Below are 23020 nucleotides of genomic sequence, written 5' to 3'. Positions count from 1 at the left end.
AAGGCCTTCTGTCCTATGCCTGAACGCCACACCCCAAAACTGCGGTGTTAACTATTCTCCTGATTAGGTTGCAGAGAAATAATACCGATTGATTGCTTAGATATACTCTCCAATCCAGTAAGGCCAAGTTTTGATGAAACGAAAAATAAACCTTCAAGTACCCGCTCTCCCATACCCCCCCATATCACTCTTTGCCTTCATGCCATCTAGCACACTGTTAAAAATTCTGTGTGATTTCCTTCTTTTACTCTTTTATGAAAATTGCTCTGACATCTCTCATTGCATTTGCCAGCAGAGATTTTAATTGGGACATGGATAGGTTTTGAGGAAATGGCAAACGGTGGGGATTTAGATCAGTCAGGCCAGCAGTTTCAATGACGGGTATCTCTGCAGAGATAAATTATTTTAGAAGAAAGCGCATTTAAATCTGTCAAATTATTCCAATACATTTTACTGGTTTTTATTTTCAAATCACCTCACACCTATGTATCAGATCTTATTCACTCTGGGGGTTTAGAGTAAGTGACCACTGGGCTCTCATTTCCAGTAACCTGAAAGTGTTAATGCTCTTCCTTCTGCCCAGTTCAAGTTGTTGGCATCACAGATGGGTTTTTACTCGACGCTGGATCGCAGAGACTCTGTGTGTGCATTCTGATATTTAACACAATGGATTGAAATCAAATTTATTGTTTTCCTTTTCAGAGAAGGATCAGAGATGGGGGAGTTGAATGCTTTTAGCAGTTTTTCAAGAAACAAAAGACTACATTTTTGAAATGCCAGCTATTACCAGTCCACAGTTCAGATTCTAGGAAGACTCCTTAGTTAGCACTTGCAGGGATCCCTCCCTCCCTGGAAACAGGGTAGGAATTACATTCTGAGATGTGACCATTGAAACAGACTCAAAGTCAATGTGCATAATTACTTACCACAACAGTGGTTAATGTGCCCTGAAATATTCCCAGCTCCCCTCGGCCTAGGGCTTGATGGTTGATATTCAGATTTTCTTGATAAATGTACTGGATGCTTTGCTTACACAATTTCCCAAAATAGTTCTGGATTATAATGCATTTGCTTTTCCTCTCTACCGAGATGTTGGACGGAATGGAGGAAGGAAAGCTTCACAAAGCTGTCACATTACAGCTGTGATGGGGAATGAATAATGTCCTAGAGTGTTAAAGCTAAAATGGGCCATAGTAATCATCTCCCTCTAGCTCAACCCATTCATTTTATAAATGAAGAAATGGAGGGCCAGAGAGGTAGAGTGACTTGCCCAAGGTCACACAGCTAATTAGTGTCTGAGTCAAAAGGAAAGCCCAATTCCTCTGAATCACAGCCCTGTGCTGTTTCTATATCAAAGCGGAATACTTCTCCAGTACCACCCTGCTGCAGGGAGCAGGACTGATTTCCTGTTTGGAATAACCTGAAAGCCTGGTTCTCATTGAATTACCCTGGGCCATGCCCTCCTGCTTCTTCAATTCTCTGGCCTGAGAAGGAGAAAATTTTCCACATCTAAAAATTATCTTCTTGCACTCCGCCCCTCTCGCGTGGCTGTCGGTAGGAAGAGTGAAGTCAAGGGAATGTCTCTCGTCCTTCCCCCTCCTTTGGTGGCTGTACTGCCTCTTTCTCTTTTGAAACTCTGAGCTCTGCAGCCTCCAGTGTGGTGGTCAGCTGCCCTCATACTCTGAGTTCTGTATCCTACAGTTTGGTTGTTTATTGCTCCTTCTAGATCAGAACTTATCCCCCCTGTGTCATTCTCTCTGGGTCGTGCTCTCTGTGTGACACTAGAGACGATGGACGGTGTGTTGTCCCCCCTACACCAGCTCTGCTTCTTGCCTTCCAGCCGCGACCCAGAGGAGTGAGCACAGTGCTGGGCTGGGGCCCCAGGGGCAGAGAGGACAGGGCTGAGGATGAGCACGGGGGATGTTCACAGAGCACCCTGATGTTTCCCTCTGTGTCCAGACCAACCTGTCCTACCCCAGCTGTACAGTCATCACCCAAGGAGCACTAGCCCCCTCCAGATGTGCCAGGCAGGCACCCTGAGGATACAAATTAGAACAACCCTGCTGTTAGAAAGCTCACAGAAGAGGAGGGCAAGATGAAAACACACTAAATCACTCTCCAGCAGAGGGTGTGTGACCGAAGGGAGAGGGTAGGCTGGGTCCCCCAAGGGTGGCAGGCCAAGCTTTGCATGGAGGGGGGTGGTTGGATTAAGCCTTGAATGACAGAGAGGGTCTTGTTGTGGGTACAGGGAGGGTGCTGAGGAGGGGCTGAGGGGGTTCCAAAGGCAAGGGGTGTTGCAGGAGAGAAACCGGCGTGAACACAGTCAAGAGGCAGGAAGGTACGTAGCTGCTTAGCAGTGAGACAAAATGCCCCAGTGTTTTTGGCTCTAAGTGACACTGGCCAACATGTTGACACAATATGCTGGCAAAGCAAGACTTAATGTGGAGGGGGGCCTAGAGGCAAGCCCATAGCCCCTGGCCGGGGCTGCCTAGAGACCCAGCCCCTCACACCTCAGCTACCCACCGGCGGACACCTGCCCTCCCAGCCTGGCTGCTCTTCCATCCTTGTGGGCCCTGCTCCTGAACCTGCCCAGATGTTCTCTCCCCTTCCTTCTGCCTCTCCAGCCTTGGCTCTTCTCTCAAGCTCCCGATTCCTCCCTCCTCCTCTGTGAAAACTTCTCCAAACATTTTATAATGGGTAGAAGAATCTCACACTACAAGCTCAGCTCTGCAAAAACCAGCCGATTCATAATTTTCTTTAAATCAAATAGAATCTGACTGCAAACCCCTCTCTCCCCAGAACGATGGGAAATTCAATCTCAGTGATTGTAGCATCTTTATCCTCCTTCCTGGAAATTGTAAGCTCCTCTGTGCCTGGAAAATGGAGGCACATACTGTTTCAGATCTCCTCTCTCTCCAAGCCCACGTCCTCCTTGAAGGTGGGTGACTCTCTCACTCTCAGTCTTTGCCAAGGGTGTGAGATATTGACCTAGGCTGGGGACCCCTTTGCCAGGGCCAAACCTTTCTGGGGACACTGCAGGAAGGACACCACTGTTCCCCATATGAGGTCTTGCCCTGCTGGGCAGGGGAGCATGGCTTTCTGCCCTCCCAGGGCTTGCTGGTCTCTCCTTAGTCCCAGCTTTGGAGACTTCTCTCCTCTCCCTTGCTCCCTCCAAGCTACTCACTTCTCCCTGTGCCCCCAGGGCTCTGGCATAATCTCTCTAGTGAATTTAGACAGGAAAAAGGGGCAGTTCAGAATCATCAGCTTCCACTCTGCTGCACAAACCTTCTGGAGCCAAGGGAATACCAAGGGCTTGGCCGTCTTCTTAGGAAAGGCAGGGTTGCCAGCAAAAAGGAGGCAAGTTTACAGAGCATGAAACTCAAACTCAAATTAATTGTCAATGAATTACCCAAATCAGAATCCCATCCATCCTTTAGGTTTTAGATTTACACAAGTTACTTGCCTAGACAAACTCTCTCTGGCTTAGTTTCATTATCTATAAATGGTGATAATAATAATATCAATGATAATAATAATAACTTCCAAAGGTTGTTACAAGAATTAAATTACTTAATACCTGCAAGTTACGTAGAACAGTGCCTGGATCATAGTTAAGCTCTTAAAACGTGTGAGCTGCTTCATTAGTTATTATCCATTTGACCATTAACATGCCACAGAGGACTGTAATGATTTTATTATGAGTACGGTGCTGAGCATGCACACATGACTGAAATCCCTTGCCCACTGCAGCGCTCAGTACATGCTTGGTGATTCTGACTTGACAGAAGGAGCAAGATTTGTCCCACAGATCCCAGAGGAGAGTCTGCACCCTGAATAACGATTCCAACTATTGCTCACCATATGTCCACAACCAAAAAATAATTTTGGAGGGCAGGAAATCAGCACACATGTGCACGTCTGCAGAGAGTAGCCTGCTGAAATTGACATGTAAGACATATTTACCACCGAGGCAAATGCCTTCATGTGTTTGTAAGTGGCTATTTCTGAACACCCAAAAGGGAAGAAGAGAGAAGCCAAATTCAAATGGCATCATGTGTTTGTTATTTTGGAGCAAGGTTATGTGGAAGGAGAGTTTCCCTTATGCCTGGAAAACTTTAAGGGGGAGAAATGAAGTATTTAAAGGTATTTTAATGATCATGAAAGGCACTGGCTTAATAGGGCAGGAAACTACAGTTCTCTTTTTAGTCCCAGAAGGAAAATAACAAGGCTGTAGCTTAGCCTTCCCTCAAGAGTCATAAACTGGACTGCAAAGAGGCAGCCCCTTGAGACACCCACTCTGGGTCTCTGTGGCCCCTTAACTGTGGGTCTGTCTGCCTACGTTTCCAATGTGCTTATTAATTAATGATCACATTGCTGTGCTTAGGTAGAGCAAACTGCACGGGGTTCTGGGAGCAGCTGTTGCCTTCTTGTGAGCAAGGTTAGGACCTTCCTGAACGAGCTGGCCTGTTTCCTTTGGTGTTTTCTGCTGGCTTCCTGGTCCTTCATAGCCAGAACCGCATCTACCCATCCAACCTGTCTTCTGTTCTTCCCCTATTTAAACACAGAAGTCCCCCATGCTGCTCCCCGCTCCCAGCAGCAGCAGCACGGGCATCTGATTCTTGTCATTCACGATAGTTATGATCCATAACGTCACCGCGAACACTGCAGTGGTGAATACGGAGCCATTGCTCCTAGGGGAAATACAGAATTAGGTTCCTGCGAGCCTCTGGTGGTAACATCTTCAGCAACCAATCAATACATGACTTTGTTTTACGTGTGTTTCTGTTTAAAGACCACTTACAAGCTGGCTGATTGAGCACTGAGGTTAATAATCAGTGATCAGGGTTTCAGGGAAGAGATACCTCTGGGTATGCAGGCCTTGAGGAGCTCTTTCCTCTGCTTTTATCTTCTCTGTTCCAGCTTGTGGGCCTGAACTGCCACTGCAGTCAACCCTGTGTATTACTAATACATTGCCTGCGTCGAAAGAACCCAAGCCCTTCTCTTTCACGTCTCCTACTCAGAGATGGGATTATTCCTTAAAAGTGTAAAGAATGTGTTTTTCATCTCTTGAATTCGTTTAATCTCCAGGCCTCGGAACTGTGGTGGGGCCCTCAGGCCAGCATGGGAAGGACAGGAGCTGTGGCCGTCATGCAGAGGTCATCGGCAGGCTGTGAGCCGGCCCGTGTCAGCCCAGTTCTGACGGCTCTGCCTATGGCCGCTCCATGGACGTCATCATGGGAGAGAGGGAGAGTACAGCTAGAACAGTTCCAAATGAGATGACATAATTGTGAATGGCTAAAATGGGTTCATAGATGATTGAGACTCTCAAAGAGACCAGGGGATGGAATATAATACCAACAGCAGACCATTTGGCAGAGCAGAAGGCTGTAAGTGAAGGGACGCTATGTTTCAGCAGCCATCACCCCTTCATGGCAGCATTTGGTCTCCAGGTTCTTAAAAATGATCACCCTGGAGCCAGAGGTGTCTTCTCCAGTTCTTGCGCTCTGGTTTCCTGAGTTTAATCCCATTTGTGTTTTAGTTGTGTCGCCTCCAGCTGGCTTTTCTCTCTATTTCCATTTACCGCAGCCTCATCATCTTACTTTTTAGAGCTTGCCTCTTCCATTCCTCTGCACCCGGCCCCCATGCCCCCACGCTCACAGAACAGTACGTGTATTGGGGTAGAACCCAAAGCCGATCATGCAATGTGAGAGAAATCAATTGCCCATAATGGCCTGGGGTAGTGCTTCCTTTGGGGCCATGTTTGGGAATGCACATGGCCTGGTTTTCAGCTTGAAGGGAAATACAGTCAAGCGCCTCAGGACGACATTTCTGTCAATGACAGACAGCATATATGACCGAGGTCCCATAAGATTATAACAGAGCTGAAAAATTCCTATCGCCTGGTGACGGCTTGATGATCCTGACCTTGTGTAGGCCTAGTAATGTGTGTATTTGTGCCTCAGTTCTTAACAAAAAAAATCTTCAAAGTGAAAAAAAAAATCAAGTATAAAAAAGCTTGAAAGTAAGGATATGAAGAAAAAATATATTGTGTACAGTTGTATGATGTGTTTGTGTTTTAAACTGTTATTACAAAAGAAACAAAAAGTTAAAAAATTAAAAGTTTATAAAGCAAAAAGCTACAATAATCTAAGGTTAATTTATTATTGAAGAAAGAAATTTTTAAAATGTATTTAATGTGTATAAGGTCTACAGTCATGTATAGGAATGTCCTAGGCCTTCACATTCACTCACCACTCACTCACTGACCCACTCAGAGCAACTTTCAGTCCTCAAGTCCATTCATGGTATGTGCCCTGTACAGGTGTACCATTTTGTCATTTACACCATATTTTCACCATACCTTTTCTATGTTTAGATACACAAATACTTCCCATTATGTTACACTTGCCTGCAGTATTCAGTACAGTAACATGCCACACAGGTTGGTAGGCTAGGAGCAGTCACCAGGACCACAGCCTAGGTGTGTACTAGGCTATACCATCCACCTTTGTGTGAGTGCACTTTATGATGTTTGCATAACAACAGAATCTCCTAATGATGCATTTCTCAGAATGTATCCCTGTTGTTAACCGACAGGTGACTGGACTCACAGGGAAAGTCTTGTTTTAACTCAGGAAGAAACCCCCCACGTAAGAATGTCACCATCTTCACAGAGCAGTCTAAAGAACATCCTCATAAACATCCCCAGAAAAGGAATTTGGGGCAGGAGGGAGAATTTCTGTCCATCACTGCACTGAGAGAGATGGAAGCGTGGGGACATGCCGTGACTTCTGAGACACACAGAGGGGCAGAATGAGGGCTAGGACGTAGGACTCCCGTCCTGACACCATGCCTGCCCGGATGAAGCTGTCTGCGCTCTTTGCGGAGCCCAGACCACTAACCCTGCTCTGTCCAGAGTTCCTCACGTGCTCCCCTTTCAGTGCCCCATCACTGTGTGACTAGGACTGCCTGTCTTCCCCGGGCCACAGCACCCACACGGGTGCAGCCACCACAGGGACTCTAAACCCAGCCTCAGCACGGGCAGCCCTGCGCAAGGGCTGATGCAACTGGATGAGAGTGTGTGTGTCTTTTTAAGGTATATCATCATGAATACCGTTTCATGCTGCAGGACACCTTTTCTCCGACAAAGTGCTTGCCTCTTCCCATTTTCCCCTTGGCCTCTGTTTTCTTAATTTTACACGAGAGCATCAGTGTGCCTGGGATACATCCATCTCCCTTCGCCGCTCTCTTTGGCTCATCTTCTTAAAGGCAACAAGGGCTCCTTCCCTCCCACTGGGCGGCGGAAGGAGGAGGAAGTACACACACTGATTTATCTCAGCCTGTCAGCTGTTTTGAGGACCTCAGCGATGGAGGGTGCCCGCTCCTCCTCAGTCGTCAGCGGGCTCCGAGGAAGAGCTCCGCCCTTCAGGAAAGGACCCTCAGGTGCTCAAGCTTTGCTTTCCAAGGCAGCCCCGGGACCCGGTCTGGAGCCTCTGCTTTCAGGCAGCCTGATCGGGGCTGAGCCCAGAGGCGCTGGGAGCAAATCCTTCTCTTTGGGAGGGTCCCTGATGGTATCCGTGCCATGCTGGAGAGTTTCATTTGGGTATAAAATGAGAAGCAAGAATTGCAAAGAACAGTTATAGCATCAGAGTACAGTGGATGGTTCCAACCTTTATTCATGCTATGTGTCATGATAAATGTGTCTTTAGGACAGACAACATGTGCAGAATCAGATGGAATCGCCCGGGCTGCAGCTCTGTGAAGGAATAGGAGGAATCACTCTTGCAAAAGTGGGTGTGGCCAGAGGATGAGATCACACCTCCAGCTGGACCACTCAAATTCTTCTCTGTTTTCTAGAAAGCACAGCATGACACTGGGTCCATTATTCGTTAACGTGAAGTTAAAGAAGATCTAGTTGTATATTGATTCCAACTGTAGAATACAGCTGGATGGGGAAGATATTGTTGAGCCTTGACTTGGTTTTTATCATCTGTAGAGTGAGAAGCTCAAGGATTACACAGTTACAGGCTGTAATCTCTTAAGAGCCAGCAGGAAAGCTGGTCGCCGGCCATATTCAAGCTTTGGTGAAGAAAAATACACAAGGTTCCATGACACAGCTCAGGTTCTCAGCTAAGGGGCCAGTAAAACCTGGCTTCTGGATCTCAGTCCACTCAGAAGGAAAAGGGGGCTTCCCATGAGTAGAGAATGTGCTCTAGATCAACATATACCTGCTCATCACCCCAGAGATTTTATTTTCTGAGTCCCTTTATTCATAAGCCAGTATGGGCTTATCAGCATTAGAGCCAAGTATTTCTGTGTTTGTCCCTCTGGGTTTGCTTAACTCTAAGGGATCCGGTGATTGGAAAGGTCTATCAGCATCACAGACACAAAAGGTCTGATGTATCATAGTCATAATGATCTATGTATTTAAACCCCTCCTCCAGCGTTACTTCTTGGGTCTAAAGAAATCATCTCCAGGATTCTAAGTGGTACTCAGTTGTGTCCTCAAGACAGATGGGGAAGGTAAGATTGTCTACACTGATCCAAAGGAAGCACATCCTTAGAAATGGAATTAACCTTACCTTCCCCAAGAGTTAAATAACAGTGACCATAAGACTTGACAATTATTAATCATATCAACAGGCTCAGAGATGTTATTAACAGGTCCAGAGTTTCATGCTTAGCTAGGGTCTATGCCTTCTCTGGAAGTCAATGTCCTATCTCCAGCATTTCCACTCACTGATGGAAGAATTCACAGGTCCTCACCCAAAACTGAAGCCCCAGAAGAAAGGACACTTCAGTAGCTTCTCAGGGAAATTCTGCTGTTGAACTTGAGTTCTAGATCAAAAAGTTGAGCACACAGGACTTTGCTCTACTGTGTCAATCTCAGCCTTAGTGAAATGACTGATGGAGCATGGGGTGGAGAACCCTGAAAGGACAAGGCTGATAGTAGCAGTGTGCAAACTTCTCAGTAAGGGGCCAGAGAGAGTGGTTTGTGTGGTCTGAGTTGGTCTGCTGAGTTGGGAGAAAGCATGGGCTGGATTTTGCCCATGGCCTTAGTTTTCTGACTCCTGATTTATATGATAATGCTGAGATAATGCTCCGATTTTCCAATAAAAGCAGCACCGCCCCCCAACACACACCACCATTATTGAATGTAGATCCCAGTGTTTTCTCCAGATGAATTTAAAGGGACAGGAAAGAGAAAGTGGGAACAGCACTATTGCTTTGTAAAAACACCACTAATGCTTTGTACAAAATTGTTTTCTTCTCTCACTATAGGAGTTGAGCATGCACTTATGCAGATAGACACTGACATCAATCCCTTATCCAACCCCTGAGCGTGAGTGCAAATATGCACACAGGTAGATATACAGACCTGTGCAGCACCAGAGGTGTGTTCTCAGACACATCTGGGCACACATCAGCACATGCACACGACACCTCTCAGGAAATCCGGCTGACTTGATTCCCACACTGGGTATTTCATCCAAGTCTTTAAAAAACACAGCTATGCTTAAAAAGTCCTCAGGTGCCCAAATTCTTTACCTGGTTCCATTTTTCAACTATTTCTTGGTGCAAAGAAACCTGAAATGTTGACAGCAGCAGGAGAAACATTCTGTATGAAAAGGTGAAAACTCCTTTCCATTCCCACCCTGTTCCTTCCTATCTCTCCTGTCTCGCCTATGGGCTGCCTTGAGCAATGGCCAAGGAAGCAGTAGCTTTTCCACTTCCCTCTGTGCACAGGGGGAGGCCCTGGCACGGAGAACCTTCCTTTCATGGGCTCAAAGGTGCTGAGAAAAGAGATTTTCAGGCTTCAGCACAAGGTTTTCTACTTCCTGAGCTACATACATTGTATCCCTTTTCAGAGGGAAGGACTAGGGGAAGCTGCAGGGTCAAAGATGCTCATTCTGTTTCTGAACACATTTATTTCACAGTATACTTGGGGCAAGTTGTTGTGAGAACCCAACTGATTTCTTTTCTGGGCTCTGCAGGTGAGGGAAACCTAGCTGGATAGGATTGCAGTGGTTTTTACTCCAAAACTCATTTAAGGATTTGCCCCTGATCTCCCGACCATCCCAGAAAGGCAGAATTTAGTAGTCTGTGAGGATATGGATGGATGTGGTATGTGGTGATGCACTTGAAGGGTGCAGCGCCCTGGAATCGAGGCTGGGGCTGGGCTGGGCTGGGGATATGGTAGAACTCTCCCCTCCCTTTCATTGCATAGGAAAGGAGAAGGTGCCATCTCAGCACAGGTGGACACATCAGGAGAGTCACCTGTGATTCCCAGGTGACTCTTGGGAATGCTGGCAGAGGAGTGGCATGAACCCACAAAGTCCTGCTCAGGGTGTCATCGGTAGTTTTGTGAGTGCAGAGGGAGAGGTGTGGGATTCATCAATGGGCAGTGAGAGCCCCTGTCCATCTGGGAGAGTGTTGGGATTCAGTAAAACTGAGGGCAATTCTCTACTCATTGCTCTCATCCTTATAAGTTAATCTGCGATCTTCAGTATCCACTTCTTCCCTCATCATAAAAAATGCTCTCCAAATATATGCTGTTTAAGAACACTGTCAAATTTAGTTACATAGCTCTGCATATAATGCATTGACCTCACACCACCAACGTTTGCTAAACTGGGCTAAGCTTTGAAAGTCTCCAGATTCCCTGAAAGTGTATGACACAAGATAAAGGGATTTGTGCATATTTGAATTCGTGTGTGTGTATATGTGAGTGGATGTGGTGGCTCCATACCTTTGAGGAGCCACCAGGAGATCTGTAATGTGCATAAGGTTAAGAATTGTTTTCTGAAGCCAAAAGGATATTGAGTTACTGGTTGAATTTCAGGTTCTGTGGCAGGTGGGTGTAGAGGTGCTTTTGGCTGTTGTGGGCTTAGTGCTTCTTGATGCTGTGCACGGACAGTCTCACTCTCTGGCCTACAGGTAAGGAAGCAACGTTTGATAGAAGTGCCTAGTTACCAAGTGGCATGATGCTTTTTAGCAAAGACGGGGCCAATCTAACTTTCTGAGTCCATGATCTGTGATGACAAAGCTAAAACTAAGTGCATGTTCAAGCTGGGTATGGAATGTCTTCACGATTTTGCAAATGTAGGAGCAATAATGATAGCCTTGTCTCTAAGCCCCTTGCATGTATTAACTCCTTTACTCCCCCCACCACCTTGGGAAGTAAGTGCTGTCGTATGTTAACTATATTTTACGTCTGAGGCACAAGGAGGTAGGTGGCTTGCTTAAGCTCATTCAATCAGGAAACAGTTCCCTTTCCCATGGTTGGAAGGGCTGTTGGCATGAAAAGGGGGTTTTGCACAGGTCTGGGAAGGTTTTCCCAGGGAAGCCCGCTCCTGCCTCTGCCTCTGCGGTGCCAGGCTGGGCTCACATTCCCACACTCCGCACCAGCCCACTCTGCAGCCCACAGCTCCTCTTTCTCTGAACTTCCCACTTGTGGCTGCATCCCTGGTGGCTCGGCCTGCCAGGTCCCTGCCACTCAAATAATCTAGCGATAACACCCTTCAGGACTGCCAGAGTCCCTGCCTGGAATGTCACAAAAAAGCTGGAAACTGGCTCGGTCTGCCCACTGCCTCTGCCGAGGGAAGGCTGTTATTTCTTCCCTTCATATGACTGTAGCAAGAAAGGGCATCTTTCTGATAGGGTCTCCATTTTGTAGTAGATCATTTTTCCCTCTTTCAGGACCCCTAAGCAGCTGTCGGTAAGTGGAAGTTCAGAAGACCCTGGGGCCATAGTGATCTGGGTGTGTTGGGGAGGGTGGAGTGCCACCACTGGCCATGTGTGATGCAGCACGTTGCCTTTCCTCTCCCAGCCTCCACTTCCATCTCTTTAAAAGGAAAAGTAAGAAAATAACGCATACTCTGTAGGTTGTTGTCAGGATTAAATGAGATCATGCAGATGAAAAATGATTGGCGTATACATGCTTGCACACAGTTCCTGAGATGTTTCAAGCACTTAGTCCATGAGTGCTATTTATTATTGAGGTTCGGAGAATGAGAAGCCACTGTGGGCCGGGCAGATGAGGGTGGGGATTTGTGCGTTCTGATGTTCATAGAGTTAGAGGAAGGGATTTCAGAGCAGGGAAAAGCCAGAGACAAAGTCGCGGGGTGGGGTGTGGGAGGCAGCATGGAGGGCCTCTGCCGTGTCTGGGTTAGGGCCGCAGGGCAGGTGTGGTGGGAAGAACAGAGTGGAGATTTTTTCTTTTTTTTTAATTGAAGATACAGTTTGGGTCTTTGGTGGGTAGATAATTGGGACTCATTTAAAAAGTTTCTGAACAGAATGGAAACATGGAACAAATGTTATCAAATGGCATTGGAGAAAGATTAATCAGATACAAGTGTGCAGAAAAGATGTGGCAGAGACTGTCATGAATTCACCAAAGTCAGTTTGCTCTCCCTCCTGAGCATATCATTAGACTACATTTCCCAGTCTCTCTGGGAGCAAGGTGAGGCTGTGGCGAGTTAAATGCCGGTAAAAAATATTTGTGCCACATCCAGATATAGCCCCTAAAATGTGATCCTACACATTTCCTCCCCTATCTGCCAGATAGAAGAAGATCTGACAGAGAACTCAAAACTCTGTAGGATGATGGGACCACAAGTTGCCAGGAGCCTGAGTCCCTCAATGCGTGGATCAGAGCCTCCTCGCTCTCCCCACCTGTTAGACTTTATGTGAGTAAGAAATAAACATCCGCCGCATTAAGTTACTGAGAGTTTGGGATTGTTTGTTACAGCAGTTAGCTTATCCTGACCAATATGTGTTAGAATAAAGAGAGATTAGAAGGCGAAGTAGAGGCTGTGGCAATGATTCAGGTATGGCATGAAAATCTCTAATTTGGTAGAGGTTGAAGTAAGAGTAAGTAAAAAGTGTTCCCCTTAGGCAGATTCATATGACTTAGTGACTAATTAGATGGGGTTAGTGTATGTATGGGGGGAGGGTGGGGAGGTGAAGGAGATAAATGAGTTAAAAAAAAAAAAACCTATGATTTTTTTAACCTAGGACTAGGAAAATGATGGTACAATTTTTATTTGTTTCTTTTTTTTAACCAAAAACAATGTCTAGTCTATGCAAAAGAGATGAAGAAGGTTATTTCATCTCAATTTACAATGGCCCAATATTATTTTATCCTATGCTTACCATTGCTCATAAAAATAATGGTACTGTTGACATAAGTTAAGGTATCAAAAGGTGAGACAGGTCTAGAAAAAGATGATGAAATTTATTCTATTTGTGGGGAATTTGAGGTGATGGTATAAAAGTGACACAGGAAAGTGACTCCCAATGCTGGGAATCACTTGAAGTACAAGTGGGTCCTTGGCTTCATGCAAGAAAGAATTCAGGTGCGAGTTGACAGTATGAAGTGAAATCTAGATTTATTCAGTAACTATAGAAAGTCTACTCCACAGAGTAGAGCCTAGTTCTCCCTGCAGAAGATAACTGGCCCCATGGTTCCTGTTGCCCCTCTATTTAAGCAGCGGCTTAATTATAGGCCAAACAGGGGAGGAATATTCATGTTATTTCTTGGAAAGGGATGGTGTTTTCCTGGCATTAGCATGACACCCTGCTTTTGACTAAATACGGTCAAATAGGAAGTGTCATGGCATCAGGTGCATGATGGGAGTGGGAGGTTTCCTTAGAAACTTTTATGGTAATGATGTGTGTAATGAAGCTGTAAGGTCAAAAAGCAGTCAAATTTTCCACCATCTTGATTCTAACCCGTTGGAACTTGTCCTGCCTTCATCTTGTTTTAATCAGGTAGCTCGAAATGAAAAGCTCTGAGACTTCCTGACTCAGTTAGTCAATGCCCGCACAATTAAGCAATGCCTAAAGCAATGCCTGAAGCTGTGCCTGCCAGTTCTCTGTCTCAAAAGGAAGTACCTAAACAAGAGTTTCTCAGCCTGGGCACCATAACTCTTTTGGGCCCATAATTCTTGTTGTGGACCATCCTGTGCACTGTAGGATGTTTAGCAGCAACCTTGGCCTCTACCCACACGATGGTCCCCTTTATCACCCACCACTTGGAACAACCCAGGATGTCTCCAGATATTGCCAGAGGTCCCAGGGGGTGAGGCAAAATCATCCCCAGTTGAGAACCATTGGACTAGTTGGGTTTGGAGATGCAGGTGAGTCTGAATGGCCTAGCTTCTGTGAAGAACCCAGTATAATCAGAGTACTTTTAGTTATGCAAGGCTTAGATTTCTGCAGTTTGTCAGAGGTTAGCAGCTCAGTACTGACCCCACTGGAAGGTGTCTCTAGGATCTCAGGCCTCAGTCAAGCCCAAGAGAGGCCCAGGATCTCTGAGGCATGTGTGTTTGCTTCTAACATATTATCAGCTGAGCCTGTAACAAAGCTTTCCAAATGGCACGAGCGAATCTCCCGGACGGCAACTGGCAGCATGGTTTGGGAGGATTCCCTTTTCATTTCCTATGCTTTACGATTTTTTTTTTCTTCTGCTCTTCAAAGAGCATTTTTACAAGCTAGTATTCTATATTGCTCTGCCTGTACTCTGAGAAAAGATAAATATTTTCAATGTGTTTTCTGAGGCATATGCTCCCATTGAGAAAACGTATCCCTTATGGACGTAGCTATTCTGACCTCATTAGCTGAGTAGATCAGAGGGAATTTGACAAACGGGGCCCTGTATGCCCAGGACAGCTCTGTCAGTTTCCAGGGGAGCTGGGGGGGTGCTGCCACTGGGGGCGCACCTTTGGGTTTCCCAGAGGGCTGCAGCAGGAGTCTGAGGGGAGCCCAGAGAACAGGTCCGTCAATGAAAGAGGCCTGGAGAGTGACCTTGCTCCTGGTTCCCAACTCCAGGGTCCCACTTAGCAAGAGGAGTGAGGAGAGACTGGAGAGCTGGTTCAGAATTCTACAGAGGCTCTGGGACCACCCCAGGGAAGCTCACTCAGAATGCAAAAGCTCCGACAGGTTGCTTTCTCCCTGAAAGGCATTCCGAAGAAGGTTGCACGGGCTGGAGGGTGACCTACTCATCAGCAGTTTGGGCAAAAGTTTCCCAGTTCTAGCACTGTATGTCTCACATCCCAGGACAGTCCTTGGTCCTTGGCTAACCAGGGATGGCTGGTCAGCCCTCCTGGATAAACAGGCTCAGGTGGCAGCTGTTTGTACCCAGCAGAAAAAATGGGCAAAGCCTGCTGCTTCCAATTCTCTTTACAACCCCCCAAATGTTAGACATTCAGCTTTTGGTCTTTGGCGACCCTGCATTTTATTTTCAATCTAGAATTCCAGTTTCAGACTTATTAGCTGGGTGACTTCAGATAAGCCCCTTAACCTCTCTGCACCTGTTTTCTCATCTGTGATTTTGGGCCTCCTTCCACACTCATCACATGGACCAAATTAGATTAGTGTATATAAAACACTTGGCACATACAGGCTGTCACAATGTGGATAGTAAGCGATAGTTATTATTACCATGATTAATATCTGATTCCCAAGATTATTGATAGGTGATGACTCCCAAGAAGAGTGATCTTGTAAGCTAACATCAGCTAGCATAGCCAGGTCAGTTTCAGTCCTCATCGCACTTGAATGACCAACAGCCTTTGCAGAGTTGATAACGCTGTCCTAAAAATGTCATGAAACACTTGAGACTCCACTCTCTGTGGTTTCTTCCTTTTTCAGTCTTCTTTGATAGATTGTCCTCAAATTTCCAACCTGTACATATTGGGGGCTCAGGTTTTAGTCATTGGCATTTCTTGTTTCTGTCTATGCTCATTCCTTAGATAATCTTAACCCATCTAATGGCTTTAACTATCATCTTTACATTGAAACATCCGCATTTACATCTCAACCTTCAACCTCTCCCCTTACATGTACCATCATATACTCAATTTATGTTCACCAGCAGGTATGTGAGTCTCCCTGGTTGCCCATTTTTGGCAAAGTTGACATTGTCAGACTTGTGTTTTTCTTCCCTCTGATGAAAGTGAAATGACACTGGATCACTTCTCCTTGTCCATCATACTATCACCCCACCTTATTTTGGTCCTTGAAGGTATTCTCACTTGCAAGCTTCCTTGCCATGAGGCTATATACTGAACTAATGTGTCTGAGATCTAGGACCCTTGGGGAGCAGCTTTGCCGTCTTTCACTGAAACACAAAGGACTGATGCAAGAAGAAACCAGCTTCTTCTTGTTTAATAGCCAGGACCAGAAACATTATGGTTATTCCAATTCTGTCCAGGTACCTATCTTTATTTATTCTTTTATTTATCTTATTTATTTATCTTTTTCAAATTAAGGTGGGATGATAAAATAATGTAGCTGACTTTTAAACTAATACATCATGACTTGATCTAAATGATGTGACATTCCTCAAAATTTTATCATCTTCATCATCATTTTGCAGTTCTTTTGCAATTGTCTTTCTGAGTATCTCATTTATGGAACAAGGTGGGGATGTAAATAATAAATAAATAAATATCTTTTGATACTTGTGACTTATTCTTTTGAATAACATTAGAAATAATAAGTAGTGTTTCTTTGAGGTTAAACATAATATTCAGAAATAACTAAATTACTAGTTTAACTTGCTGTGTGACCATGGACAAGTTACTTAACCTCCCTGAACCGTATTTTTGCTGACTTATAGAATAAAGGAGTTACACTTTCCAATCAATCTTTCTAATTCTTATGTTCTGTGGAATGGTGGACCATTTAGTTATCTGACAGTTCAGAGATGTATACTGATCCCCGTGTTGCTGTTACTTGGGTATTTCTTTTTTCAGTGGATATGCATGTGCATGGTGTCTGTGTGTGATATTTGAGTGTATATGTATGTATGGGGGGGGTGGAGGTTACAAATTTGCAGAATCAAAGACCGAATATAACTTTGAGATATACCATCTGGTTCAGTCGCTGTCTTCAGACCAAACCATATCCAAAATTATCTAAACAGATGAAGGACTAATCTACTTTGAAATTCACAACTCGTGGATTTTTTTGTTTTGAAGAAATTCCTTCTCAAGGTTAAATTAAATCTTTCATTTAGTCCTCCAGTCATGGTCTCCCTTGTTCTCCTTGGAGATGGGTAGACACACACACAATGTGAAATATAAAACTTGAAAACGTAAATTTGCATCCGATCTGTAAGAAGAGGTCAATCTGAGGAAATGATAGACATCTGAGTACAGCAAAAACTTCCCCTCACCCCCTCACAAAAAGAAAGAAAGAAAAAAAAGTCTGTCTATCTGTCTATCTATCAACCCACCTACCTACCTGTCTGTCATCCACCTATCCATCTATATTAGCCTAAAGAACAAATAGCAGCATTCTTCTCTGGTGTGCCTGTCTCATTGTTGTGTTAGTGGTTTCTGTCTTCAGAAGCAAAGAGATGTCAGAAGCAGTCATCCATGCTAATACTAGACACACCACCAAACAAAAACTCACACAGAAGTGTGAATTTGAGGGCCATTTAACACTGTAAATTTCCCCCTTGTATAACAATTATGGAAACACGCTTGCTAATTGACAATGCGGTGCAGCACTGTGTGAACGTGAGCAGTGTTCAGTCATCCTCATAATTCCTCTTTTTATGGGACCTGTCCAGAGGATGTCATACCCAGCCCCACACAGGAAGATTGCTCCTGACTGAATATTGTCTAGCATTTCCCACAGGTGTACTCACACTATTTGAACCAATATCTGACTCATTGTGCCTAGAACTTGACTTTTAGGCTTCATATGCATGCTGCTTTGTTTCTTGGTTTGGGGGTTGTTTTTTATTTTATTATGTTATTTTATTTTACTTTCCCTGTTTAGTTACTTCCATCTGGGGTAATTGAGGAATATTATCATATCCAAGAGAAGAACTTGTGGCCTTAAATTATTTGGCTCCCCAGCAAAGGTGGGGATGGACTGCATTTCTGTGTGAAAATCACGTTTACTGGGAACCAGGGGGTACCTGAAAAGACATATTTTTTTAAACCTAAATTAATCCTGGTTATACTCACCAAGATATGAATCCCCCCTAAAGAACCTGCTGTCCCACGGAGGGAGAGAAGACAAAAGGCTGGTCACTGCAGGCTGCCTACCTGGGTTTGAATCCTGGCTTTACCCTAATGACGGGTGTGTGACCTTGAGGAACATCCTCAGACGCTTTGAATATCACTTTCTTCATCTGTAAAATGAGAGTACGAATAGGGTGGATGTGAGGAGTCAATGAGATGATCCATGCAGAGCACTTTACGAAGTGTCTGGAGTATGCTGAGGACTCATTATAAGAAACATTAGGTTGTCTTGGCAAGAGTCTGGAAATGAAGACTGTGTGAACAAATGTGAACCGGACAGCCAGTCCTTCAGGATGGATCCTGAGTGCTTAACTGGGCCTAAATTTAAAATAGAGCCAAGTAGCCATTTGCTGAGTAGAGGTCACACACCCACTCCTTGTTCCTCAAAAATCCACACCTCTGCTCAACTTCGGGACTCCAGAGCTCGCCTGAAGCAACTCATCAGAGCTCACTTGCCTTGGCCAATGAGGGCTCAGCTGTGTCAACCAATCAGAACTCAGCTGTGCTGACCAATCAGAACTAAGTGAGTTGAATTCTTCACTAGCATAAAGGGAGCTGGTTGTGGACCTGACTGGGAACTTTTGCTATCAAACCCAAATTCTCCCTTTGTTCTCTGGAATGTGCCATTGTTTTATGCTCAGGGCTGTGTCTCCTCCGTCTGCAAACTGTTCACTGAAACGGTCCCATTTCTCCAAATTCTTTTCAGAGAATTTTGTTCACAACTGGCTTTGGGATCAGCCAGGTGGTGCTGAAATTCCAGTTTAAAATAATAGCTGATGTGTTCTCTTATCTGGCCTTCATTCACCACAACCCTCTGAGGGCGGACCTTAAGTCCATGACACAGAAGGGCCCCATCCTTCATTGCCAGGGTGGTCCCAGCTGAGCCTCTTGCTCCAAGAGCACCCTCTCTGCCCGTGTCATGCAGTTGTTCTGAGAGTTGATGAGTAAAAACAGGGAAGTGTGCTTTGGAAGTTTGAAGTGCTATATACACGCTGTTGTCACTAGTATCCAGGAAATGGATCTCACACCTTATTTCCTTAAAGGTCTTCGGGTTATACAAAGTGGGCACTGAGATTGTGAGTGTGGACAGAGGTGCACGGGATTTAGAACTTGAGCTCATGCCTGTGCTGATGGGAAGGGCAGTGGGTAAGATACAGGTTGGCCACTGGACTCCAAACTCTGGAGGTAGGTTCTCCACGCTTGCCCCGAGATCTCCCCCAAGGCAATGACCTTATGGAGCAACTAGCACCTTTTTGTTGTTGTTTTTTAAGGTTAATTTCATGCAGAAGAGAAAATAAAAGAGAGTGGGAACGTGAGGGAGGAGAAAGGGGAAAAGAAACCATTGCTCATGGTATTCAAACTGATTTTAGTTGCTATTATATTAAATTAAAATTACAACTGGATTTGAACTGACATCTTCTTCCCTTCACAGTGTTCTGGTACACATGATAAATACTTAATTTAGTAGATTTAGAAATTCTCGATGACACATCATTAGTAGGCATATCCTTGCAGCCATGTGCTTGCAGGGATACATAAGGGTGTGGAGGCATCTGTATCACATTTGGGGTTTTATTTTTTCTGTTTTATTTTGTGCTTTTGTTTATTTGTTTTGTTTGTATAATTTCTCAAATCCAGCCACAGCCTGTTCTTTTTAACATCAATCTTGTTTCCCCTCCGCCCATATCCCCAATTCTCTTTTTGCACAATGAAGTCTCAGGGGGTGCAGAGGGTGGGGTAAGGCAGGAAAAAAAATCTATTAGATTATAACATTTTATGAGTTGTCAAAGCTCTAATGACATTAGCCACCTAACTGCAAGGTAAAAACCTTTGTGATGTTATATAACAGGTTGCCATGGGCTTGACAAAGCTTTATGAAATAAACAAGAGAAAGGAAGCTGAAAATACCCACAGCACATAGCTGTCCCCCTCTCCTGAGCTCCTACCACCACCCATGGACATTCCCTTCGTGCTTATTAGCCCCTGAAGGGCATTTTTAATATAAAATGTATATAAAGTCTTCCCAAATCAGAAAGGTCTCCAAGTCTCCAATTTAATTGGAATGGAAAATGCTAACTAATTGGCATCAAAATTTGATTTGTGGGAGAAACCTCCTTTTTGTTGGAAACACAACAGTGTGTCTGAAAATACAAGCCCAGTCCTTCAAAAATCATCTGTGAGCGCCGCCGAGGAATCAATTAAAGTTGATTTGGCATATCTGCTTTTGACAAATATAAAGAAATCTCTGATTAGGCAGAGAAGAAAAGAAGCTTTCTCTTTCTTGCTCTCTCTTCCTCTCCCTTTCCTCTGCCTCTTCCTCTCTTCTCCTCATTTCCCTTTAAAGGCAGTAGGTGTCAGAAGGGGGTGGGTAGTGATATGCAAAACACGGCCTCCATAACCAAAGTAGCCTGCAAAATTAGGTGTCAGCATGCAAAGCTTATTGATGTATGAATGCGGAAAATGAAAGGCGGCAGTAGACAGCCGGGGCTAAAGGTGAGACAGGCACAGCGAGAGCAGCTGTAGATCCACGTCAAGGTGTTGCTATATGAGCTCGGGTTTTTTCTGGAGGGCCACAGCCTAACAAGGTAAGCCTGGCCATGAAATGATGGAACAATACAATATAGGCACACACAGTGTGAATACCAAATAAATTGACATGGTGTCTCACCCCCCACTCCTCCTGCACTGCCGCTCCCCCCTTCAAAGTATGCCTGTGTATTCATTAATAAATTCATATTCTGAGTTTTCAATAAAAGAAGAAAATGCAGTGTAAACTGGAGTTACTTAGTGACACCCAGCTCATTGCTTTTTATTGTTGCTTGCAGCTACGAAGCCTTCACAGTGCACTAGTAGAATTTATTACTGTCTGTCTCTGTGGCAAGTTGGCGAAGTGCGCCTTTTGAAGAAAATTGACCCACACTTCATGAATATGATGAAAAATGCCAATAACACTACAAAGACGAAGCTCTTGACATTACTCTGCAAAGAGCTAAAAGACAGTAATGAAAGTATTGCAATTACAAATCATTACCTCCTCTCCAGCCAATGGCCAGCTTCCCTCCTCTTTTTTTTTTTTCTTTTGGACCACTCTCAAGCTCTGCCGCCCCAGGTGCTGTTTTGCACGGAATGATGGGAAATGGAGGGTGTGTGAGGGCTCCAGCGGACTTCTCCAAGGAGGGAGAAGGAGACAAGAGGGAAAGAGCGGAAGGGTTGGAGGGGCTGCGATAGAGGTGCCCCTCCTACTGCACCTGGGAAGAGAAGGTAAAAATGAAAAGTTCTTAAAGCCAATGGTCAAAAGATCATGACCTTCTTGTGTGGCCTCTTCCATCTGAATTAAGAACATCTGCTTGCTTCTTTGCTAAAACTGTTCCCTGTTGGCTGGGTCCATTTTAGTCTGGGCTAAGGGAGAGCATCTTTAACCTTTTATCTTTTATTATTTGTTAGAAATCCAATTTGGACGTTGGCAAATAAATTATCAAAAAAAGTATCAGTGTGTTTTCAACGTAAGAGGCTGACCTATTTTCTTACCCAAAGGTGACAATGAAAAAGGCAAAACATGAGGGGAGAGACACTTAACTTTATAACTTTAGACTTTAACATATCTTAACAAGGGCCCTCCCCCTTGCTGTTTCAACAATTTTCTGACATGTGCCTTCTGTTGACTGTGCTTTTACTGTCATGATGGTTAGGGTCTTGGTTTGCTTTGTTTTTTGTTTATTCAGGGGAGTGTGCAGGGGAGGTATGAATACATGCATTTCCTGACTTAGAAACAATTTATAACTATTTATAAATAGCCCCTATACTTAAAAGAGGATAATGGCTCATCTCACCTAGAATGATGGCAGAATTATTTTCTGCTTCTGCTATGATAGAGGCTATTAAAAATCTTGGAAGTTTATAGGGAATATATGAAGTCATACATAGAAGCAGGGAAGAAATTATGAAGAAAAGAAAGTAACAGCTTCAGGGAACTGCCGTGGGGAGAGGAGAAACAGAAAAAGGTTGGATATGGTGGCATAGTTATTTGACTTTGAGGTGGTCCTGCTGCCTCCAGATCCCCTCCCCTACTTCCTGCTGAAAGGTTCATCTTGCTCTGTGATGCTGTTAGAAAGTCTACTCATTGGAGATTCAGTCTGATTCTATGATAACCCATTAAAAAGGCAAATTCCTCTAGGAAGGATAGGAAGCTAGAAATCATTTACATATTAGTATGAAATGGCTACATCAGATTTGCTTTCTTTTTAAAATCTAGTTAAATGTTTGATTTGCCATAGGGCATAGGGTATTTTGCATCATGAAACACTAAAGTAGGGAGAGGGTGGAGACTAAGTGCAGGTGGACCTGGACAGTGTAGGGCTTGTAATGCCATGCATGCCAGGTGCCACGTGTGTGGCATCCATTACCAATAGACTAAGTCGTCACCTTCCACCAAGCCTCAGAATCCTTTTCACACAGTGTCCCAGAGAACTCCTGTTGATTGATCAAAGTTAACATGCAAGAGTAGACCTATTTGTCATTTTTGGGTTTCACCAGTTAATTCAATCTCAATACCCCCAGCAAAACATTCTCCATAGGAACAGCAATTGGCCAATGCCTCTCCTAAAGGGGAAACCAAATCTCTGAGTGGTCAAACTAATGGCTTAAGGTACCCATCTCTTTTATTCATTCCTTCATTCCACATGAACACAGGGAGTGCCTACTGGTTGCCTGGAACTCTCCTGAGCCATGTTGACACAACAGTGGGCCTGTCTAAGGTTTGACCCTAAAGCATGGCCTAGAGGCTAAGCCAGCTGCCTGATACATATCTGAGACTGGAGCAGGGTCATCTCAACGGAAGATAGAATCAGAAGGACCCACCTTTCTCTGTAGGGCAGCAGCACAGTAGAAGGAACCTACAGAAGCAAATGCACGCTCACATGGGGGCTCCTGACTAGAGCCTGGATTAGTACTGTGTGGAAGCTTTATTTTACATTTTAAAA

The 23020-nt window shown here is 44.7% G+C and overlaps 1 non-coding gene across 1 annotated transcript; it reads right to left on the bottom strand.

Annotated features, from left to right (window-relative positions):
• Positions 1 to 13070: 13070 nt before the first annotated feature.
• Positions 13071 to 13180, bottom strand: LOC123637628. The gene has a single exon (XR_006734982.1). It is a non-coding gene; the product is annotated as a small nucleolar RNA SNORA20 (small nucleolar RNA).
• Between the last annotated feature and the right edge of the window lie 9840 nt (positions 13181 to 23020).

The sequence above is a fragment of the Lemur catta genome, chromosome 4 (genome assembly GCF_020740605.2).
Source record: "Lemur catta isolate mLemCat1 chromosome 4, mLemCat1.pri, whole genome shotgun sequence".
Classification (NCBI taxonomy): Eukaryota; Metazoa; Chordata; class Mammalia; order Primates; family Lemuridae; genus Lemur; species Lemur catta.
This window is presented reverse-complemented; position numbering and strand designations above follow the sequence as displayed.